At 35.9% G+C, this 18,195-nt stretch overlaps 1 protein-coding gene across 1 annotated transcript in view; it reads right to left on the reverse strand.

The window, feature by feature from the left end:
* Nucleotides 1-624: 624 nt before the first annotated feature.
* Nucleotides 625-18,195, reverse strand: part of LOC149203443 (uncharacterized) — a 47,745-nt gene continuing 30,174 nt past the window's right edge. The window contains exon 2 of the mRNA XM_089403437.1: nucleotides 625-710. The gene's annotated coding sequence lies outside the window, so the exon portion shown is untranslated. The remainder of the gene's footprint in view (nucleotides 711-18,195) is intronic.

Genomic DNA, 18,195 nt, shown 5'->3' on the forward strand with positions numbered 1-18,195 from the left:
ATTTGCTATTGCATTTACAAACTCCATTGTCATATCCTCTTCCACCCATTTCTTTTTGCGTGAATTACTTGTACGGCGTAGGCCACGTCCATATGTAGGTATTTGTATTGGTCTATCAAAATGATTAAACTCCTCATTTGTTCTGATTCCATTGCCAACCTAAAATAATTGATACATGCATTATTTTTTCCAAGGTTAGAGATTATACTATATATTGTACTTATATTGTCCATTAATTTATAGCTGAACTTATTTATAACACCCACAAAGTATAACAATTGTATCAAAGTATTCATTCCATGTATTATCATCATGACTAACTTCTTGTTCATTGCCACCAATTTCTATTGTATTTGCAGACTCAATTATCATATCTTCTTCCACCCACTTTCTCATGTGATGTGCTTTAACAGTATGGGGTCCACCCTTGTGTACATATTTTTGTTGTTTTTATAGTAAAAGGGTTCAACTTTGTATTTGTTGCAAACACATTTTCCACCTAAAATAATCAACGACATGCATTATTTTTTTTCAAGTTTGAATAATAAACTATATAAATTACTAGGTTTAGGAAAACAAGGATCAGAAACTAAATTTCATTTTATTATATTTCATAAATTAATGTAATATTTAAGTACCTGATGCCCTAAATCATGTTGTGTGTCTTCATTGGAAATAAATTCATTTGTTTCCATGGCCTCTCCTAGCACCTGCAATACACAACAATGATAACAATTTTTATTAAAGTCATCTATGGAATTGTTATAGTCTTATTTCTTATTCCATTATTTTAACCATTCTAATTTTCATGTTAGCTATTTGCGTTTTTAGTTATGAAATTCTCCACCAGTTTTGTGACACTCTTATGATAATGATTGAACCTGAGTTGAAGTCTTAACTTTTCATGCAGATCTACACTTCTGATTATTAGGGTCATATCTATTGAATTTTGGATACTAGTTTTTAACGTGGATATCAAGTTGCTTATCTAGTTTGAATGTACATTAGGAACATAGCGGTACTAGATTCTCACGAAATTGTTTGAATCCTATGGAGATTTCGATATTTACCGAGCATTAGATGTTGAACATATTATACTACCATGTCATACATGTGAAGCATATTTAATATATGTTAGATGCTCTAAATTACACCTTATCATTAATATTAATACACAAATGATATTTTTTTCTTATTGGAAAAAAAACACTATGGCATTTCCAACCTAAGTCAATACTGACTAAAATAATTATTGCATAAATCAATAAATCCTAAAATGATGCCTAAGTGATCTATTCCTCCCAAAGAGACAGGAGTAAAGTATAAATGGTACAACTATGGGCATTACAATGTAAACAACACATGTTCAAACCTTTACAGGGGTAGAGCCTCTATGCACACTGTGCATGAGGGAAGGTGTTTGATATCTTATAGTTGGTTTCCCTTCATCACCAAAGTGGATTAGGTTATGAGTGGATTGGCAAAGCAACCCTTATTTGTTCCTTTCAATTTTTGGGAAATCTCAAGTTCAACTAGTGGTAGTAGATGGTTTCAAAGATGTTTGCTAGGGTTTTTCAACAAGGTCACTAGATCCCAATGCAACATAGATACTTCAGATTTGTTGAAAAGTAAAACCCCCACATAGCACCGAATAGATTATTAATGACTACCTAGATAACTTAGACTAAATTAATCGTGGAAGTAAAAACTACAACCAAATTAATCATGAAAATAAAAACTACAATTGAAAAAAAAAAACATACACTTGGCAATATACTAGAATTCATCCTCGCCCAATCCAAAGTTGATGAATAATATGTTAAATCTTTAATGAAATTCATGAAAAATAATAAGCATGTTATCGATATAAGAGTGCATGAACTTGCTTAATGTATATTTGTTAATTGGAGATGATGAATATCCAAATTTGATGAATAATATGCTAAATCTTTGATGAAACTCATGAAATATAATAAGCATGTTTATCCATATAGGAGTGCATGAACTTGCTTAATGTGTAGTTGTTAATTGGAGATGATGAATATGTATATACATTTATTTATGTATTTACTAGAGATTATTGTAATTTCAAGAAATAAATATACATGGCCAATAAATAGGTTATTTATTTTTTTGGCTTGCCCTAACTACGCTAGAACCTATGGCCCTCATTCCCATGTTCAATGCGTTGAACATAGATCATTCACCCCAGAAAACCCCGATTCGCTCTAGAAAACCCCGATTTCGAATAGGAAAAAAGGCGGAAGGAGGGAAATTGGGAGGATAACCCAAAAAAGACACGGTGGGAATGAAAAAGGGGCAGTGCTGGAACCTATGGATCTCACTCCCATGTTCGATGCACTGATCATATATCATTCACGCCAGAAAACCCTGATTCGCTCCAGAAAACCCAAATTTTGAATAGGAAAAAAGGCGGAAGGAGGGGAATTGGGAGGATAACCGGAAAAATACACGATGGGAACGAAAAAGGGCCAGCGCTGGAACCTATGGATCTCGCTCCCATCTTCAATATGCTGACCATAGATCATTCGCTCCGGGGAAACCTCGATTTGGAATAGGAAAAAAGGCGGAAGGAGGGGACTTGGGAGGATAACCAGAAACAGAAAAAGACGCGGTGGGAACGAAAAAGGGCCAGCAATACTAGATCATCTGTAGATTGAAGCTATCATTGGCAGGAGAGAAGGAAAGTGCATGGGTCGGGGAGGCAATGGGACAAATCTGCGTGGCTTAGAAAGATGCAGCACAAAGATTAGTTAATCCATCTGAACTTACCCTCACCAATATTGACATTGTCCGTGTTGTTTATACACATTATGTGAACAACTGATGGAATCCCCTAAACTTTCTGTGCATAGAGTTATTTTTCAATATTCTTAATGAATGGATTATTATAAGCCCTAACATTCTATTGCTAGGTTAGCATTATTTTATCCTAGGGCAGAGGAGTTGCAGACATTCTGTTAGATAGCCACTTCTATCAGAAGAAATTTGTGATTATCTGAGACAATTATTATATCCTTTATCATTGGAAAATACCTTGGAACCTTTTGCCTCCCATTAGACATAGTTGCCGATTGGCTCTTTAGTGTTCTTAACTGAACTAAGGGTGGAGGATCCAAAACTTTATCCAGGAAAAGATAAGGATGGTTGCAAGAAGATCCAACATGGAGAAGCTTAGCTTCATTAAAGAGCATCCAACTAATTTTTCAAGTCAACCCACTCGCAAGTAGATCCAACATTGGGCATGCCCAAACTAATTTAGCAAGTCCAGTGTTTACCGTTTCCAAGCTTGGAAAAGAAATGGGTGAAGAGGAGCCCTATAAAACTATACAACCAGTTAAGCTAGAGGTTAATTTCCTCTAAGTGCAAAAAAAATCAAATCTACTAATTTCTCAAAAGGAGATGAAAGGATTTTCAATTTCTAAACTAGTGATAAAGATGCCTCAATAAATAAATGATGCCTTTAAGAAAAGGAACAAGAGCAACTTACACAAATAAGAAAATGGATTTGGAATTGAAATAGAGCAAGATACAAACTATAAGAAAATGGAATGCTCAAAATAAATTAAAATGGTTCACAAGACTCATCTAAGTATTTTGCATGTGAATTTTAGAGCATATGAACTATAATGCATGAAATGAAAGAAAAAAAGAGAATGAAAATGAAATTAATTAGTGTTCATTTAATATACTTAGTGTTAAGTGACAAAAACAAACCACTTAATCAATCACATGGAGACCTTCCGCAAATGAGGAAGAGTGGGATGCCAAGGGGAAAAGGTCACCAAGCTCCCAAGAACAAGTGCCTCTGTATTATATTGGTTCCCTCTTATGAAATGAGGGATGGAAAGGAAGTTGTTTTTGGAGGAAGTTTACAAATGATCTCTCAAAAGGGAGAGATACCTCCTTCCAATAGTTAGAAGTGATTAAAAAATCAAACTAGATGTTAATTGGAAATAGTTACAAAATTTGGTTTGATCTTTCACTCAATGATAAGATCAAAACCCAACAAAACTTAGAAATTCCTTTATGGATGAGAAGAGAAGTCTAAATGAGTTACAAAATAGGGAATCCATGAAGAATCCTTGGAATGTAGAACCACTCTGGAATGTACAATGAAAGGGTCTAATAGTTAAAGAGTTTGCTTGTCCTTGTTGTCCAAATCCACAAATGTTCTTTCCCTTTTAAAAGCTGCCCCAAAATCATCTCAAAATGAAGTTTTAGGTCTTCTAGTACAACTTCCAAATATCAATCCAAAAAAAGGCAAATTTGGCCACTCAAATGCAACGAAAATCAACTTTCTTAGGTAGAGGAAATATGACAAGAAACAAGTTCCTTGTTGCCCAATATCAGTACAAAATAGGAGAGACAAATCAGCTTTAGGAGACACTTGATACCTGCAAAAAAGGTTATCAAAAGACAATATGAAAGAGGCCAAGCTAGCCACTTCTAGCAGAATAAATTTGTGATTATCTGAGATAGTTATTGTATCCTTTAACATTGGAAAATACCTTGGAACCTTTTGCCTCCCATTAGGCATGGTTGTCGGATGGTTCTTTAGGGTTCTTAACTGAGCTGAGGGTGGAGGATCCAAAACTTTATCCAAGAAAAGATAAGGATGGTTGCAAGGAGATCCAACATGGGGAAGCTTAGCTTCATTAATGAGTATCCAACTAATTTTTCAAGTCAACCCACTCGCAATTAGATCCAACATTGGGCATGCCCAAACTAATTTAGCAAGTCAAGTGTTTACCGTTTCCAAGCTTGGAAAAGAAATGGGTGAAGAGGAGCCCTACAAAACTATAAAACCAGTTAAGCTAGAGGTTAATTTCCTCTAAATGCAAAAAAATTCAAATCTACTAATTGCTCAAAAGGAGATGAAAGGATTTGCAATTTCCAAACTAGTGATAAAAATGCCTCAATAAATAAATGATGCCTTTAAGAAAAGGAACAAGAGAAACTTACGCAAATAAGCAAATGGATTTGGAATTGCAATAGAGCAGGATACAAACTATAAGAAAATGGAATACTCAAAATAAATTAAAATCGTTCACAAGACTCATCTAATTATTTTGCATGTGAAGTTTAGAGCATATGAACTACAATGCTTGAAATGAAAGCAAAAAAGAGAATGAAAATGAAAGTAATTAGTGTTCATTTAATCTAGTTAGTGTTAAGTGACAAAAACAAACCACTCAATCAAACACATGGTGACCTTCCGCAAATGAGGAAGAGTGGGATGCCAAGGGGAAAAGGTCACCAAGCTCCCAAGAAAAAGTGCCCATGTATTATATTGGTTCCCTCTTATGAAATGAGGGATGGAAAGGAAGTTGTTTTTGGAGAAAGTTTACAAATGATCCCTCAAAAGGGGGAGATACCTCCTTCCAATAGTTAGAAGTGATTAAAAAATCAAACTAGAAGTTAATTGGAAATAGTGATTAAAAAATCAAACTAGATGTTAATTGGAATGGAAAGCATTGGGCTCATTAATACGTATTCTCCCATGGATAACTTGATATTATGGCACTTTCTAGAGCAATTTATCGTTCCTCCATTTGCAACCATCACTTGACACTTTGGTGTTGGATATAGGAAGCAATTCAATTCTTTTGCTACCTTACAATGAATAAAATTGTGGGTACTTCCTTAATCAATCAACATTATTACCTTTTTCTTCCTGATTTGTCCTTTTATCTTGATGGTTTGAGGAGTGGTAATTCCAGCCAATGCTTACAAGATATGGTCGGATTTATTTCTTCTTTATCTAGGCTTTATTCCTAAAGTATATCCTCTTCTTTTGACTTTTCTTGCTCCTTTTCTTCTTCCTCTTCACAATCTATGTAGAATAATTTCTTCTCGACACACTTATGACCTTTAGTGTATTTGTTGTCACAACTGTAACAAAGCCCTTTTGCTCTTTTTTCTTCCAATTGTTGTGGTGTCAAACTTATAGGTTGTGGAAGGCTAGGGGTAACAACACTTCCATCTTTATAGTTGTGACTAGTATGTTTCCTGGTTGCCATAATTTTGCTTTCCATTTTTCTTGCTAACCTGAATACATTTTCTAATGAATCAGGTTCCCAAAGGTGAACATCATGTTGGATATTATCCTTTAAAGTCCCTATGAACACATCAATCCTGTGCTCCTCTGGAATATTTTTTACTCTTATGTTCAATTTTTGGAACTCCTCAATGTGCTCCGTTATTGAACCCTTTTGTTTAAGGCTTATCAATTGGCTAAAAAAAGAGTTGCTTTTTGTGTCCTCATAATGTGCTGTCAATTCTTCCGTAAAAATTGCCCAAGTGATAATTTGTTTACAAGAGCAAAGCCATTGATACCATACAAATTGATTTTGTTCCAAATATAAAGTTGCAATACATACCTTTTGTGTGTTTTGCACATTATTGAGATCGAAAAATTTCTCCATTTATAATATCCATGTTGCGGGGTCCTTGCCATCAAACTTCCTCATATCAATTTTTTGAATATGGTGAGTCTTCGATCCAACAATAAAGTCATGATTAACATTTCTTTTGTTCTCATCATGAGTTTCCTTTACTACCATTTCACCATTAGTGACCATTTCTTGTAGCAACTTATTCATATCTATCTTCAATTCTTCCATGTCTGTCTTCAAATCTGTCTTCAAATCGCCCATCTTAGCTTCCATGCCATTCATCTTAGCTTCCACACCCTTTATCTTAGATTCCACGCCATTTATCTTAGCTTCTGTTAGCTTTTGTGAGAGTGACATTTGTTGCACTTGGTCTTGTAATTTTGATATATCATGCAGCATTTCTTTCTCTTTTTCATGAGTCATGCTAGCGCTTTTAGGTTGCTTACTAGGTGTTTGCATTTTCTTTCCTCGAGGCATCAATTACCGATAATAATGCTCTACTATGCCTTTTGAATTCTTCAAAATAATTTTTCAAACCAAGCTTAAGAAAAAATTTAAAAAAATCTACACACCTTTTTCACTTTGAAGGAGCTTGATATTGCCTCTGATGTATCTCTATAATTTCAGATCATCTAGTTCTAAAATTGTGACCTGCAGTAGCCCTCTGTGTCCTCTTTCCAATGCCACCAGTCTGATCCAAATTGGATTCTCCAAGGAAGAGTTATGCCAAATCTCCCACAATGACCTGATTATAGACTACTTCAGTAGAGCGAACTTGTACGACAGACCACGTGTCCCTGTTTTGACTTTTGGCTCTGAAAAACATATACAAAAAACTACAGTCTGTCATCTTTCTGTAGTTTCTTATGAAACTTCAATCCGATGCTCAGAGAGAAACTTATGATGATTTTTCCTAGGTCACTTGTTTGGAATGTAATTCAGGAGTCTGCAAAAAGACCAACTTCCTCAGATCATATCTCTGCAAATATAGCGCGAAAAGCTCTGAAATTCGGACCCCAGGTTCAGTGCGATTTCTTCTCAAATGGGTTTTTTTTCGCTTTTGAAACGTCGCAGAAAAAAGTTATAGCGAAAATGACACAATGACCTATTTGGAGCAGCGAAACCCTAGAATCCAAAGCTCTGATACCAAATGTTATGAAACCAACTCACAAAAAGATAGAAAAGATAGTTGAACACCTTAGAATTAAGCCTCTTTAAGGGGGAAACCTCCTTTAAATTACACAAATGAACAATTCTTCGATGATTCAAATGACAAAACCTCATTTCCATATATAGGAGTCTAAGGAGTGACAATATAACCCAACCGACCTAACAATAATAATATAAAGCCACAAGAATAACAATAGAGGGATTCTATGGGGTACAGTAATAAAAATATAGGGACAATAGAGGCGCAACAATATTAATAAGGAATACAACTACAACAGTAATGGGGTAATCACTAGTATTATAGGGACCTAACAAAAAGAGATGGGTTGAATTTTTTGTTTGGATGGACTCTATGGTATGTAATCTTAGTTGGATTTCCAATATACTTTTGAACCGTATTTTCATTTTATTTTTTAGTACTATTAGATATTATATCTTACCTCATTTTATAGTTAGCATTGTATAACAAAAACATGCGTTGTGTTATGTAATTAATACTAACATGTAATATTGATTTTTTTTGTTAGAATGCTATAGGTAATGATTGCCAAGACGATGATCACGATGATGATCCAAACCATGCTCAACATATATCAGGAGATGATGAGGATGGGGATGAGGATGATGGTGGTGAAGGAGGAGATGATGATGATAGTTGTGGTGTTGGTGATGATGTGGATGACACTAATGAGGATGGTGAAGATGATCATGAGGATGATCTCGGTGGTGGTAGCTAGGCATGTACATGCATTGTTTTTTATGAATAAATTATTGTGTAGAATGACATTGTTATGTTTAGATGGGTATTGTGAATTTACCCTATATCAATGAAACATTTTGATTTTGTAATCATACGATGAGTTTGATTTGATTAAAGATGATGATGATATTATCATTATTATATTTTTATTTTATTTATATATTGGAAAATGTCATCATTATTTTGATAGAGAATTATAATGTATGGTGATATTACCATCTTTGGAGATATGTTGTTAATTTATCGTAGAATAATGATATTCATGAAATATTTTGATCTGTTAATCATATTTGAATTTTAGTTGTTTTGATTAAAAATGATACTGATCTTATTAGTATTATGTTGCTATTTTATACATGTGTTGAAAATTGTCAATGAATCATTGTATATGATGACATTGTTATTTTTTTGGATGGATGTTGTCAATTTCCCTTAAATTTCTTTACAAACGATTTTGAATTGTGATCTCTTCTTTAATGATATTTAGAAACTATGATATATTTCAATATGCAATTGAAATTAGTAAAATGAATCTATAAAGGGGGTCATATATGTAAAGAAAAATATACTCTACATAAGAAGTCAAATGCGGATGTAACCATGGATGCAAAATTGAAAGTAAAATTGGATGTTAAACTAGGAATTAATACAAAATGCAAACAATGACATACAAAGTGTTTTAAACTAGAAGTGAAAAATTGTGCAATAGTTGACACAAAGAAGGGAACAAAACATGGCATACAAAAGGATATCAAATTGGGAAAAAACAAGGACACATAAATGGACACCAAATGAGATGCAAAAAAAGACAAACAACTAGATGTAAAATAAGATGCAAAGTTGACTACTAAAAAGAAGCAAAAAAATGTTACAAATTAAGATGCCAAATGATGATGCAAATAATGGTGTAAATTTGGGATGCAAACTTGGGTGCAAAAAAAAAAAAAAAAACAAACAAACAAACAAAAAGATGTAAGAAAAGACATAAAACAAGATGCAAAATGGGGCTGAAAAAAAGTGAAACTAAGGATGCCATATTGGATGTAAAAAATGATGCATAATCAAATGCAAATTTAGGCTCAAACTTAGACACAAAATTATATGCAAATGTGGACACAAATGAGACAAAAAAAGATGCAAATTTGGATGGTGAAAATGATGTAAAACTAGATGCCAAAAAAATGCAAAATTGGATGAAAAAGTGGGTGTAAATAATCGTGCAACATTGAACACATAAGTAGACACAAAAAATGGTGCAAAAATGGGCATAAAAGTAGCTCAAAATTGGATGCAAAACTTGGTGCAAAAACAAATACAAAAGTAGACGTAAAAAATGGCTCTAAATTGAATGTACCATTAGACACAAAATAATATGCAAAGGTGGACACAACACATGACTCAATATAATATGCAAATATAAATACAAATTTGGATGCAAGAAATGGTGTTAAAAACGATGCAAAATTGGATGCAACAAATGACGCAAAATATGGTGCAAAATGGGATGGGAAAAATGGAGACAAATCAAACGTAAAAGTGGACATAAAAAATGGTCTAAAAAAAGATGCAAAAATGGATGCAAAATTTGGTGCTAAATCAAATTCAACACATGGTGCAAAGATAGGCACCAAAGCTGGTGCAAAAATAGAAGCAAAAACTAGTGTAAGACTAGATGCAAAACCTGGGGTAAGACTAGATGCAAAAACTGACACAAAATGAATGGAGAAAAAGACGTTAAATTGGATGTAAAATACGGTGTAAACTTGATGCAAATGATGGCACAAAAATGGAAGCAAAGAATGACACAAAATAGGAAGCAAAAGATGATGAAAAATAGATGCAAAAAATGACACAAAACTAGAAGCAAAACCTGTCATAAAATAAGATGCAAATCTTGGTTCAAAATTTGACGCAAAAAATGATGCATAGTTTGGTGTGAAAAATGATGCAAAATCTAGCGTGAAAAAAGACGCTTTAAAAAATGTACAATAGAGCCAGATTTAGCGTCAGGTTGCTCATCACAATTACAAAAAAAATGCACTAAAATCTGGCGCAAATCATTGGTTTTGTTGTAGTGCATAACCAGAAAATTAATGATAGAAATTCTTGTCTAGAAAAATTTACTTCAAATCAATTAAGTTGTTTTATAGTCCATCAAACCTATAAGCTCCAAGTGGGCAGATAAATTACAAAAATAGATCAATTGAAATTGAAAGTGCATAGTACAATGCTATGGTTGCTTCCTAATAGCAGTATGTTGGTAGTTCAAGTGTGGAGCATTATAAAATGCTTCCATTTTCTTTGAAGTATTCAGTTCATACTATCATTTATTAACATTTGAAAGAAGAAAAATGGTGAATTAATTCTATAAGAGACATTCAAAATGTCACATTGTTGCTCTACAATGTTTCCTATGGTGTCTAGTATAATTGGCTAAAAGATCAACCCTTAATATTGGGTTTCTTATTCCAACTCGAAGGATGATCCTCTTATGTTTTCTTCTACCTTTTTGGAATGATTAATTGTTAGATTGCATCAAGAAAACAACATTTCAAGTGATGTATTTCAAGAAAAAATCTTTGAGGTACAATTTTCCTTACCCTCTTCTACATATATCGCTTTTTAAATTTTTGGTAGAGACATAGCCTCCTAAAAATGTAACCTCTCTGACCCATTGACCATTTGACCTTGTGGAAACTTAATAAAAAAATTTCTATTCTACTCTTCCTAGTGAATATTTAATATTTGTAGAATTGATTGTGCATTATGATCACAGACTTTTGCAATGCCAGAGGAAATGTTCAATTTGTCTTGTGAAATTATTAACTGCTGACTGTGGTAGATTTTGTTGGAAATAATACTGAGGGGGGGGGGGGGTGAATCAGTATTATCAAATCAATAAAGCTTTTTCATTTCCATACTTAGATACATATATGCTACTTCAGTTAAGTGAACCCGCGTGTATACGCAACTGTGTCTAATGCAACTAGCGTATATCCAGAATACTTATGATTCAGTTAGTTGATCTTTAATGAGTGCATCAAAACATTATTAACCATATGAACAGTAAACAGAAGCAGTAAAATAGAACAGATCATCACACATAAGAAGCACACATGAACACCATGATGTAAGGTGGAAACCCAATCTGGGTGAAAACCACCTGCTGCAAGTCGTCTCAATCTTCTTTTTAATAAGAAACTTCTTTTACAATAGTTCTGTACTGGTGCAGACTTATACCAGTACATAGGCTTCTACCTGCAGAAGGCTACAACCTTCTCTTGTTCTCCAGACTCTCCTGGAAGGAAGCTACAACCCCCTTTGCTCTTGTACTAGCCGATCCATTTACTAGTACGTAGGTGCTGGCCTATTGAAATGCTCCAATCTTTACTCATTTTCCAGCTGCTACTAGAAGGGAGCTACCACCCCCTTAGCTCTTGTACTAGCTGATGTACTAGTACGTAGGTGCCGACCTACAGAAGGCTACAACCTTCTCTTTCTTCCTCCAGGTACCATGTTTCATAAATTTTCATACTGGATACTCCTGAAGCACAATACCATAATCTGAAGGCCACGTTTCATCCAATTTTCATACTAGAGCCATCAATATCATTGAAGCACAAAATCAATCAATACTAGCATCATCAATCTCTGAATCACTGAAACCCTATCAACAACACAGTCACCAAAACACAGAGCAGACAACAGAACTCTGAAACAATATTCAGAACCAACTGTATCATCAAAATCATGCATCAGAGTGCATACGCTACTTGGAAGTGTTGAACCAACATGTATACGCAACTTCACCAAGGTGAACCAGCGTATATGTCATCAATTACTTACTTATAACTTGATGCACTTCCTGACTTCAGACATATCCAGATTATTACATATACAAGGATAATATGTGTGTTAGCAACCAGATCTAGTCCATGAGTCATTATGATCTTGATCCAATATTAGTTCTCATCCATCAATACTGAAGCTAAACACAATCAACCAAACTGGATATGCAGAATACTGACACCATTAAACTGTCATCAGAACTCATCAACAACCAGAACCACCTGTAACTTCAAACATCATAGCTCAAATGGTATACGCTACTACAATGAACCAAACCTGCGTACATACGCACTTTCACCAAATCCAACCCGCGTACAGATCTATAAATATTCAATCATGACTTGCAGCTATTTCAAACTTAAATTATACCCAGTTCAGAACATTATATGCGTCAGAATACAGATCTTGAATAAGCATAATCAACCATATAGAGATAGTTCATTTCAAACCATTTGATCCCGATCTATGCTTAGATCTTGTTCTCGATCAACCGATGAGATCCCTCCTTAGCTCAGATCAAGCAATGCATCATAAACCCATTTCCTACATACTGGATCTCATCCTTCATCAGATATTCAAGACTTTTTCAATACCTTTGCCTAATGATCTTCCTCTCCTTTTATATTCTTAGGCCTTACTCAATACCATGGTCCAAAACCATTGAGAACCAATACTAGGGACCCAATACCTGGGTTCAACACTTCGGACGCAATACCAAGGACCAAAACCATAGGTCTAAATACCACGGACCCAAAAATAATCTTTCCCACATGTACGCGCTTTTCCGTGCATGAAATTTCGTGCATACACATACGTGACTTTTGATTAGAGATCCCGCGTGTATACGCTCCTTTGTATATATGAACCTGCATGTATAACGTGCGTGTATACCCTACTTGGTATATAGCAAACCTGTTTATATACGCGACTTGGTACATAGTGAACCTACGTATAACCTGCGTGTATACCCTACTTGGTATATAGTGAACCTGCGTATATACTCTGAGCCTGCATATATACTCTTCTTCTTCATTCTTTGTAGGCTGATCATCAATTCTTTGCCGCTGACTTGCTGCACTATGATCTGTTATCTATGTGATTTGCCATCAAGGACAACACTTGTCTCATAATGCCAACAATCTCCCCCTTTGGACTTGATGGCAAAGCTAACTTGTCACACTTAGAACTATCATCTGATTCCTTTGAGTTGTCCTGCATTTGATATCTCTTCTGTAGATTCATCTAGTTATATGTAAGTGAGTTGCTCTTCTATGAGTGGGTTTCCATCAAGTACAACACATGCATCATAATGCCAACAGATTTATTATAAAAAAGGTCTTAAAAGTACTATTTTATAAGTTACCAAAAATGACTTAGTTTGAAATGTTTGAAAATTTTGGAAAACAATGCATATAAAAATGCATATTTATAGGACAGACACATGTGAGAGAGAGAGAGAGAGAGTAGGTTCCCCTTACATCCCTAAAATCCATCACCCATGTTAACCCATATATTGTAAACCAAGCATGATCCGTCTAGACTGACATAAGGTAATTCTTGTGTGTTTGCATGTCTCATGCCCTTCTAACCCCACAATACTTGGAGGGGTTGGTGTTGGATTAAGGGGGCCTAACCTAGGTTCAGAGTTGTTTGCGCCAACCAAAAAAACCCTAATTGCTGGCCCTTTCCGCAACAACCTGCATAGTTCAAGCTGCAGTCTCATCCGAAGCAGTGGGGGATGCTAGAACCAGGTTTCTAAATCTAGAGAAAATGCGATAAGTGGTTATAGCTCAGATCCACCTTCGCGCAGCTTGGTATCCTTCTATGGCCTGAGACTGTAACTTTAAGGGAATGGCTTCTAGAACCTTCATGAAGGCCTGCGATCAGACTTTATACACCCTAAAGAAGCAGTCTAACTGCTTTCACGCACTAAGTAATCACACTAGATCTGCCTTTGCGCAGATCTATCTGATTCATCAGAAATCACAACATAATTAACCCTTAACTCCGCAAACACAGATAATTACTTAAGACATGTATAAATATGATAGATTCATTAGATTCGTGCAACATATATACATTTTTACATAGAAAACATATTATAGAGGGATAGATCATAACACAAAAATAATTGACAATAATACTCAGAATCACAATATTTCTTCAAAATCAGTCTTTATTAAGCTTCAACATTTAGATTACAGACTTCTGTACCCTGTGCACTCAGTTGTAGGGGTCCGCGCACTCAGTTGCAGACTTACCAAGGCCTCATTTGCACTCAACTACAGGAGCCTTCCCCTTTCGCCTAATTACAGGAAGTAGACCCCTTCCTGCCTTAGAACTTGCCCAAAATCAATCTCTATCCTAGCTTACTTTCTCTTAGCTACCTCTTAGACTCACTATGACTCAACTATATATAGCTTTCTTCAATACATTACCATGGTCAATGGACCATGGGTGAGTCTCAAAACCGACCTATTTACTTATCCAAACAAGGAGCTAAAACCCCTTTAACTCCTATCTAGTTTCATGCTCCGCATCCATATTTCACGGAGACTTTACATATTTTAGAAAACTTTTCCAAAAATTTGGTTAACTAACCCTAGGGAACCTATCCCAACAGGCCCCCAACACAAATATGGTGACTCTCCCTTGAGTTACTCAGCTGGCTTTTCTACTTTGTGACAGAGCTCACTGAAATCCTGCTTCAAGAATTCTAGCTCCATAACGCCTTGTATTGCGGCCTTCTTTACCTCTTTGACCATATTTTCTATAGTTGGTCCCTCTCCCACCAGACTCATGGTCCTTTGAGTCTGTTGCAATGCTTTCAACTTCTCCTGTATGGTCTGAGCAATCTGGCTGGCCTCCTCTATCTAAGGTTGAAGTCGAGCCTTCAAAACTGATTCTTTTTGCTGCAACTCCTGAACTTGTGCTTGTAGTAGCTTTCCTTCCTGTAGGCGTGCAAAGAACTAGACTGGCAACAATTTGGGCATAGTCACCATGATTTCTTCATATTTCTATTGGGCCTCCTGGATTTCTATATGTAATTGTTGTAGGTTTGGGTCCTCCTGCAAAGTATCTCATAACTCCATGGCATGGTTAAAAATGAATTCACAACCTTTAACTACCCTATCCAGAGTAGCCATGTGCTCCTTGATGGCGGCTCCACGTTGCTCCCAAACCTCTGGTGGATTAGCTGGTTGCAACTTCAGATGTAGCTCTGATATCTTCATTTGAAAATCAAAAGTAACCTTGGCAATCTCATCCATTGATGCACGTACTACAACAGCCAATTTTCTTACTTTTGTAGTAGGTGTGCATCCTCCAGGATATTCAATTCTGGAACTGTCTTGCAAGTTTGTTTTATGGTTGTCTCTAGGATCTTACTTCATGTCTATAACTCATCCTTTTCTTTCAGTGCCTGAGCTTTCTTCGTGAACATCTGCTCATTACTCACCTTGAACTCACTTATGACTGTGAGGGCACGCTGCTCCCTGATCCTTAGTGTAGGAATATACAGGGTAAGTTCCTCAGATAGAACACCAAAGGACACCGCTCACAAACAGATCATAGATCAATACACCAGTATTCTTAACGTGGTTAAAACTCTCAAAGAGGGAAGCAGTGCACGGCCTCAGCCAACGTAGCCACTTCAGGCAATTTATTAATAAAAGAAAGAAAATTTGCATAAGCTTCTCTCATGAACAGTCACCCAACAAATGACCCTCCATGCTCTTAAATAGAGATCATGGACCAATTGAGTGTCAAGCCATGGATCAAGTGTCAGTAATACTGAGGAGAGAATGAACCGTCGGATCACTTCATGTCTAGAACATATCGTGATCTTCGGATTGTAAGATACAAATTTACATAGTAAAGAAACACACTTTACCTAACTCTACACTAGACCAAGTTATACTTAACTATTTCCTATGTGTCGAAATATCTTAACACCCCCCCTTAAGAACAACATGGGATAGGATTGAAGGATGTACAAATATGACACAATAGGAGAAGGAAGGAGGCATTAGAACCTATCCTCCCTTAGTGACAACTTCCTAAAATCTGACCATAAATCGAAGTTTAGTAAACTTCTCCTCTGTGAGAGCCTTTGTAAAGATGTCTGCAACTTGATCATTGGTTGAACAATATTGCACTTCAAGAACATGGTCATGAATGAGCTTTCTGATGAAGTGCATGTGTAGTTCAATGTGTTTGCTACACTAATGTTGGACTAAATCTTTGCATAGCTGAATGGAACTTTGATTATCACCCCAAAGTGTAGTCAGATGTTGCCGCTAAAATCCAAACTCTAACAGGATCTGACGAAGCCACAATGCTTCCTTACTAGATTCTACGACACCACGCTACTCTGCTTCTGCTGAAGAAAGATAAATAACACTTTTTTTCTTGCAATCCCATGTAATAGGTCCAGAACCAAGAGTGAAGGCATAACTTGCAGTAGATTTTTGATCATCATGGTCACTAGCCCAATCGAAATCAGTGAAACCAACCAATAGAGGAGATGCTTCTGCACTGTAATGAATCCCAAACTGAACCATACCTCAAACATAACGAAGTATTCTTTTAGTTGTTTTCCAATGACTTTCATGTGGGTTTTACATAAACCGAGCAATAAGGCCAACAACAAAGGAAAGTTCGGGACGAGTATAGGTCAGATAAAAAAGTTTTCCTACAAGTTGAAGGTATAAGGTAGCATCAACTTTAGGGGAAATACAAGTGACTGAAATTCTGGCTCCAGACTAAAAGGGAGAAGGGGTTGGCTTACAGTCTTCCATGTGAAAGTGGCGTAGAAGATCACAGGCTTACTTGGACTGGAAAATGGAAATACCTTCCTTGGATTGCAACAATTGAAGACCAAGAAAATAATGCAAGTGTCCTAAGTCTGTCATTTCAAACTGTGTTTTAAGGCTGGACTTCACATGGTTTATAAGGTTGGGATCACTACTAGTAAGGATAAGATCATAAACATAAAGAACAAGAATGATAAGAGACTTACCCACTTTCTTGGTGTAGATAGTATTGTCAGAATGACACCTAGAAAAGTCAATATCTAAGAGAAAGCTATCCATTTTGACATACCAAGCCCTAGGGGCTTGCTTGAGACCATAAAGGGATTTCTTAAGCCGACATACAAGGTTGGAGTCTGTTTTTATAAAGCCAGGAGGTTGTTCCATATAGATTTCTTCATGCAAGTCCTAATGCAAAAAGGCAGATTTAACATTCATCTGATGGACTTCCCATTTGAAAGAGGCAGTAAGGGAAAGAACAAGGCGGATAGAGTTCATTTTGGTAACAAGGGAGAAGGTTTCAGTATAGTCGACGCCTTCAACTTGTGAAAAACCCTTAACAACAAGACGAGCTTTATGTTTATCAATTTTTCCATCTAGTCCAAACTTGGTTATGTAAACCCATTTGCATCTAACAGGTTTTCGTCCCTTTGGAAGAGGAACAAGATCCCATGTATCATTTTCCAATAATGAATGATATTCTTCACTCATAGTTGTGTCCCAATCTGGATGGCCTAAAGCTTCTGCAAAGGTGTCAGGATCATAATTCGTTGAAGCTTGAGCCAGTAAACAAGAGGCTCTATCGAATTGAGAACGTGTACGTCGTTGATTTGTAGGATCACCTACAAGAGCACCTGCTGCATCCCGAGTAGCACAGACCCATTTTGGAAACTGAGGAGCTAAAGGGGGATCTTGAGAAGGTGGGGGAGGATTTTCATCCTCGTTGTCATCAGTTGAAGAAGAAATATTTTCAGAAGTAGAAGGGATAGAGAGAGGTGGCACATTCGACGAACTAGGCTTGTAGGCCGATATATTTTCAGCAAACTTTACATGTCTTCTAATGATAAAAATTTTGGACTTAAGTGGAATAAGTCGATATCCTTTGACATCTTCAAAATATCCAACAAAAATACATTTTTCACTCTTAGGTTCTAAGGCTTTATGTTTCTCATTGGGAATCTGGGCC

Source organism: Pinus tabuliformis, chromosome 2_1 (genome assembly GCF_031772625.1).
Source record: "Pinus tabuliformis cultivar Carrire ecotype Pingquan chromosome 2_1, CPIR1, whole genome shotgun sequence".
NCBI lineage: Eukaryota > Viridiplantae > Streptophyta > Pinopsida > Pinales > Pinaceae > Pinus > Pinus tabuliformis.